Source organism: Symphalangus syndactylus, chromosome X (assembly GCF_028878055.3).
Source record: "Symphalangus syndactylus isolate Jambi chromosome X, NHGRI_mSymSyn1-v2.1_pri, whole genome shotgun sequence".
Taxonomy (NCBI): domain Eukaryota; kingdom Metazoa; phylum Chordata; class Mammalia; order Primates; family Hylobatidae; genus Symphalangus; species Symphalangus syndactylus.
Window position 1 is genome coordinate 53459636 of NC_072447.2, and position 7621 is coordinate 53467256.

Genomic DNA, 7621 nt, shown 5'->3' on the forward strand with positions numbered 1-7621 from the left:
TCTTCCCTGCCTTGTCCCTAGTTCCCAGCCTTCTCTGCCACCACAAGTTCCATCTTTCCTAAACCAGAGCAAACTGAGCCACACTCAGCTTTTTGTCCCTAGGCATGGATGGGGAATGAACGGCGTTTTTTGTCCCCTGCCGTACAATGCCATTTGTTCGGACGCAGCTCTGAGGCTGTGCAGGGGATGGGGGTTGGAGGGAGTGAGGCGAACACAACCCCCTTTCTCCAGAGCTGGGTAACAGACAGCCACTGCGCACCCAGCGGGAGGCCAGGCTCTGGCTGGAACGGCCATCGCCTGTGGGCTGCTCAAGAGGAAAAGAGGTCGCTGCTCTGGTGAGCGTCCCGAGTTTCACAGTCAAGTGTCTGTGTCACCAGCACTGGCCATCCTCCCCCCACTCCCTGTTTCCCCAGCACCCCTCCTCCACCCCGTTCTGCAGTTTAGGATGAGAAAACCCTCTTGTCTGAGGTCTTTGCAATAACCGATGAAAGCCTTTTTTTTTTTCTTTTTCAGAATTCATCTCTGCATTCCAGTGGGGACATTTATCACCCGGTGCCCAGGCTGCAGACATCTCCCTCCTTAAGATCCTCCTGCCCAGAAAGGCAGCCTTGTCAAAGACATGAAACCAGCCCCTCTGGACATCTGGACAAGGCGCAGCCCTTTGGCCAAGCACGAGGCCGTCCCGAATGCCTCAAACAGTCAAAGGAGAGTCCTTGTTCCTGATCCAAATGGCCCGGCTACATGGATGCAGCTGGGTAGAGTGGGGGCGGCGGGGGTGAAGAAAGGAGCCAGCCCCCTTGGCTAGCAGCCCCAGGCACCTCCACAGGGCAATCTGAAAGGCCAGCCTGCATTCGGAAGAAGCTTCTGAAGCCGCCTTAGTAACTTAGTAACTCCGCCAATAGTTAAGAAAGCTCAATTGGTAACCGGTAGTAGATAACTACTGCAATTGTCTGCCTAGCACCCCATCTTCTAGTGAAAGAATCTTTCTTCCTTGTGGGCAACCAATTTCATTAAATGATCTGAGCCTTCCACGACCCCCCCACCTACCCCATACACTGGACTCCAGGACTCAGCCCTGGTTGGCCAATCAGCGTACTCCAATACCCAGGCACAGTCATTGGGCATTTAACACTAGGTCAGCCAATCAGAGCCCTCCTTGGGATTTTTCTCCCAGAGATAAGAACTGTTTCCACCAGGGTAGGATGAGGCCTGCAGCTGCCAGCAGCTATCTTTTCCACCATGTGGCTTGAGGCTGGCTGGGAAATGAAGTGACAGAGCCCTAAAATTAGTGTTTGAGCACCTAAATCCAGCTATGTCTGAACCTATTTGTTGGACATTTCAGGTCTCTCCACCAATAAATTCTACTTTTTGCTGTAGCTGGTTTGAGTTGGGTTTCTGTCACTAGCACCCCAAAACACTCACTCATAGTTCCTCCTTGAACAAATATAAAGTCCTCATATTGGCATTCGAGGCTATCTGTGATGTAGCCACAGCACAGACAACCCAGGCCCCATGGGGCAGCTAGGCCAGCCTTGTCCCTGCTCTAGAAGCATCAATCCCAACTCAACCCTCCAAAAACATGGATGCCCCTGACAAAGTGACTCTGGGAGCAACTGTAACTTCAGGATTTCTGATAATCTGTGGCCTGAAGAAGCCCCAGGAGGAACTTTGCCCTGTGGTCTGGGCAAGGCTCTACCCTTGGTAGCAGGTCAGTAGCCAAGTCTGGGCACGCAGCTCCCACCAAATCACCTCAAGCATGCTCACAGCAGCACGCTCCGGTGCCCCCGGTTGAAGGTGACAAAACAGGGATAGTCTCAGACTGCCCAGGGCCCAGCTGCTCCCAGCAGCATCTCTGGGGCAACCCTCTTCAGGGCCAGTTACCATTCCTCCAATGTGAAAGAGCTGCAGCTGATTTCTGGCTGTGCGAGAAGGTGAGAACACACAAGATCAGCAATTTGGGCAGGGTGCCTTGGGCAGGCCAGGAGAGGAGCCCAGGGAGAGCTGGGCTTCCTGCTTATCTAGGCAGCTTGGGCCTGAGTGTTGCATTTTTACTCCACTAACAACGGGCTGGAATTTGCTTCCCCAACTACAAGGTAAGAGACTCCAGTGACATTGATAGCTCTCTCTCGACACCAACGCACTCCCGGTGCCTTGCACAGAGTAAGCATTATGGCAAAGCTGCTGAAATTGAAAGCAAGCTTTAGGCTCAGAATTGATGTTCAGGCACACTGGTAAAATTGAACCAAGTGTTAAGACATTGAAATACTGAGGCCAGGCCTGGTGGCCCACACCTGTAATCCCAGCACTTTGGGAGGCCGAGGCAGGCGGATCACCTGAGGTCGGGGGTTCAAGACCAGCCTGACCAACATGGAGAAACCCCATCTCTGCTAAAAATGCAAAATTAGCCGGGCATGGTGGCATATGCCTGTAATCCCAGCTACTTGGGAGGCTGAGGCAGGAGAATCTCTTGAACCCGGGAGGCGGAGGTTGCGGTGAGCCTAGATCAAACCATTGCAATCCAGCCCGGGCAACAAGAGTGAAACCGCCTCTCAAAAAAAAAAAAAAAAAAAAAAGACATTGAAATACTTAGGCGAAGGTTAGTAAATAACCACCGACCCAAATTCCCTAAGGGTTTCTCCTGCCACCTAGACTTCCAGCTTTCCTATAATCTGCCAGCTGAAGGGTTAACTCTGGAGCCCTAGCCCAGTCCCAGTAAAGCACCAAGGGACTTTTTTGATAGGTGGGTGGCCAGGCCTTACTGGTGGTTAAATATTCTCTCATCATTAGTTAAGCAGAAAGCTGGTGGCTTGGGGGCAAGTGAACCAAAGGCCAAATCCTGAGGCATGGGGCACTGAGTCCTCGCCAAGGACAGAGTTGGCCACCAAGCTTCACCGGCATTTCTCATTGAGCTTCCCTCCCCAATTCCTAACCTCTCTGCCAGCTCTGTGGTCTAGCACGTACTGTGTGTGTGTGTGTGTGTGTGTGTGTGTGTGTTGAGTATGCAGTGTGTGTGCACCTGTGTGTGTGTGAACAACCAGGCACAAAATCAACCTGAATGGATCCATTCCACCAGCCTTCTTCCCCCTCCGTGCTCTGCCCCAAGTCATTTTCTACCCCACACTCGCTATTTCTCATGCTCTTCCCCTGATGACCACACACCAGATGAGAACATCACCGAGAGCCTACTTTATGCCAGACTCTTTACATGTATAGCAGTCCTAAGTAAGTATTGTCACCTCCGTTTTACAGAACAGAAAACTGAGGCTCAGAGGGGTTAATTATGTTGCTCCAAACCACGAAGCAGGGCTAAGATTTGAACCCAGGTCTGAGGGAAGGGTACACCAACACCCACAACTTCCCACTGCACTTCGCTGTCTCCAATATGGTCACATGCAAAAGAAGCTGCCTGTGGTGTGGCTAGCTATTTGGAACCATTCTGAAAATGGTCTGGCTCTCCTTCCCTGCCTGGATTATAGGCCCTCAGGTGCAGACACTCTATTCTTTCTCTCTCCTTGAGCCCCATCTTCCTCCAGTACTGGCATTATTCAGGCATTCAATCAATATTGATTAAATTGAATATCATAAGATGCAAAGAATTAAGCCATGTGGCCAGGAGGGTGCCAAATCTTTTAAAAAGAGCTAGCTGCAGGACATGGTACTTATCTTCGGTCTACGAAAGAGAAATACTAATAGTATCTACTTCTTAGGTTTATGGTCAGGTTCACATGCAAAAAAAAAATGTTGACTATACAACACAAGGCTGACACACCGTAAATGCTCAATAAATACTAGATAATATTATTGTTATTATTCCCATCCAGTGGTCTAAGCTTGAAATAAGCTTTTTAATTCCCCTTGCTCCATGGCAGCTCTGCCAATTGCTTCCTTCAGTGAGGAAAACACCCAGGAAGACAGATCTACATAACCCAGTGACTGTCTCCTGGACTCTCATGGCAGAATGTGAACTGCTTTTAAGGTCTCTCATAAACGCACTGCTCTACTGAGACCTTTGGGGTGTGGCGGGGGGACTGCCGAGAGAGCCATTTTGTGTCTTATTTAGAAGCCGTCTTACACGCTGGTGTAAAGGTCGCTGTAATGCAGCCCACGTGACTGAGCCTGTGTCCAGCAAAAGTCCGTGGCCAGGATCCCCTGTAGAACCCGTTCCTGCTTCCTGCAGGTCACCAAGCACAGACCCACTGCGTGCCTGAATGCCAAAATCATTTAATGATTTAAAAAGATTGAGATCAATGGCTTCAGCAATTTCTGGGAAGCAGTAACTCAGTGAGCTGTGGAAGGTTCTCAATTTGCTGTCTGCAGCCTGGCCCTATGGCAGGATTTATGCTGAATGGGCTCCACAAGGCAAATATATCCGGGGATCGGGCCCCATCCAATCACCCCGCCCAGGAAGTGCTGGCATACTAACATCACCCTCGCAGCTGCCAAGTCCCCCTTGCTCTGAGGGGCACTCTCTCATTTCACATTAATTAGAAGGCCATTTTCCAAGCATTTCCATCCCATAATGAAGGGCTTTCTGCAGTGGCTCAGTGAAATATTAAAACATCTGACTTGGAATCTTAAGAAAAATCCATCCTGCCTGCTCAGTCTGTCTGTATATTGTATAACCCTTTACATTCAGGGAGGAGTGGGGACGGAATAAGTTCAGAAATAAGGACAGCTTCTCCCAGATTCTGGCAGAGGAGATGGGGTGATAAAGGGGGAAATGACTACACCACCACCATCAAATACTGACCACTGTGCTATCCTCCTCACCCCACATCTGCTTCTAATGGGGAAATACGGGGAGCGGGAGAGAGGAAGGGATGGGAGAATATGGAACACAGGAAGAAAATAAGAACCTGTAAGAGGACAGAGTAGTCCCCTTGTGGTAGATGGTTATTTTGGTGGCTCACTGTAAACTACAACTCCCAGTATTCACCCCCTTGTGTAGTCCCCTCCCACTCTGACTCTGCCTGGCCATATGACTTGCTTTGACCAATGGGGCCTTAGAAAAAGTGATGCAGGTGGAAGCATGTGCACATTGTTCTCTTGGAACACTCTTGGGGTCCAGCCACCATGCAAAGCAGCCCAAGCCCTTTAGAAAGACCATGTGGAAGACCCCAGCCTTCCAGCCATGCCAGCCAAAGAGCTAGGCATATGAATGAAGCTATCTCAGACAGTCCAGTCCCATCTACCATTGCCTTCAGCCACACAAGATACCCCAAGCAAGACCAGCAGAAGATCCACCCAGCTGAGCACTAAACCCACAGAGTCATCAAAAATAATAAAAATCATTTTTGCCTTAAACCAATGAGTTCTAGGGTAGTTTGTTACTCAGCAATGAAGAAATAAAACATTCCGTTAGTTTCCCATGAGAGAGGTCAAGACCACATTTCCTGGTGAGCCCTGATGAAAGTTCCACAGATGTCTCACTGGCATTCACTGATCTACTGTAGGTCCCCACTGTCACCCTTCTCCTACCCACCCTACTCAGTAAAAAATAGGGTTTCTGCTAAACCCTTGCATCTACGTTTCTCACACAGTAAATCTTGATTATAAAGTGCCTCGCTCAGTCATGAACCTTTACTGTGATACCAAACCAGGGCTCTGGGGTTATAAGGATATAAAATAAAATCTCCTTCATTCCACCCTGCATGCAAAGGGTGTGTTTGTATAAAGCACTGTGTGGATGCTTAGAAATGAGGTCTGATTTACTAAAGGTGCTAAATTATATAGATATGTATACACATACACACATATAGTGATTAGATAATTTCTTGGTTCATGCTATATCAGAAACTAAGCATTGAAAGGCTGTTTTGCTATGTGGAAGTCCTTGCTATAATGAATTAATAAGAACGCTGTGCAATCAACATATTAATTGTATGTAAATGGTGCTTTTTAAATGCTTTAAAACAATTTATTCCCCTGAGCATTTTAAATAGGCCCCCTGGAAAGTTGTTTATGTAGTCATTTGCTTGGCAAACTTCTCTCTCTTAGTGGGTTCCTTCAACCCACAAATGAGCACTTGAGGAAACCTTACTGCCCTCTTCCTTTTCTTTTCTAGGACCCAGGAGCAAGTGCCCAGAGGGTGGGGGCCTGGGATCTGCCCTAGTGGTTTTGAAATTGAATCACTTGTCCTTTGCCTCAAACGTCTCTTATCCTTTCTTGCAATTAATGCCTATCCTTCATGAGGTCTGGGTAAGGTTAAAACATTGGTGACGGCCGGGCGTGGTGGCTCACGCCTGTAATCCCAGCACTTTGGAAGGCCGAGGCAGGTGGATCATCTGAGGTCAGGAGTTCGAGACCATCCTGGCCAACATGGTGAAACCCCATCTCTACTAAAAATACAAAAAAATTAGCCAGGTGTGGTGGCAGCTACTCGGGAGGCTGAGGTAGGAGAATCGCTTGAACCTGGGAGGAGGAGGTTGCCATGAGCCGAGATCACACCACTACACTCCAGCCTGGACAACAAGAGCGAAACTCCATCTCAAAAAAAATCGGTGACTATCAGAGACAAAAGAGATTTAATCAAACCACAAACAACTGCTCACTTAGCACTGTCATGTTCCCACCTGGGCATGGAAGGAGAAAGTTACTCAAGCCAGACATCCCATACGTTCCCAAGATGATCATTATTAAAGCAAACTAAATATGACCTGAGAAGGACTCTGTACTTCTATATTTGGGTCCTTGTGGATGAACTGTAACCTAGCTTAGTAACCAGCCAAAAACTGAAAACCTAACTTAAAAGTATGCACCTGTAACAATGGCTGGGTGATGGCCAATCCCAGCGGCCATACATCAACCACTCATTGACTGCTGAATGTTCAAACTGCCTTCAAATAAGGCAAATGCCGAGCTGTAACCAATCTCACTGTTTCTGTACCTCCCTTCCGATTCCTGTATGTCACTTTACCTTTTTTGTCTATAAATTTGTTCTGACCACGAGGCATGCCTGGAGTCCCTGTGAATCTGCTGTGATTCTGGGGGCTGCCCAATTCGCGAATCATTCATTGCTCAATTAAACTCCTTTAAATTTAATTCGGCTGAAGTTTTTATTTTATCATCATCAACATTAAAATGCCACAAGTCACTCCGTGCCTTCCCATCAAGCTAAAGCAATAAACGAGGAATCGTACAGCACCAAAACAAGATGTTCAATAAAGAAAATGCATGAATCTGTGACATGGAAAGAGCCACTTTCTTGTTTTGGTTTGTTTGGGGCTCCAAATAAATTAATCCAGTCTCCAAATTTTCAATTTCCAAATTAACTCAACTTCCCAGGGACCTTTCTGATAAGCAACATTTCTAACAAGTAAGTCCTGATGTAAGGCAGTCCTGTTATCCATCTAGAATTTCCCCACAAGCCCCCACAAAAGTATCACTCTATTTATTTTCTTGAGATACATACTCAAGAAGAAACGTGGATGGCCCCATGTGTGAGGTGTGCTTAGAATTCAGTGCCTCTCACCTGAATGTTTCAAGATGGGTCCTCAGAAAGCTGTTTTAAGTCTTTCTTCTCCCCACAGGTCTCCTTTGGGTTGGCTCCACTGATTTTCCCCAAGTTCCTAAGAACAGAAGCAAGAAGCTTGAGGGAACAATTAATGAAGCAGCTGCATGT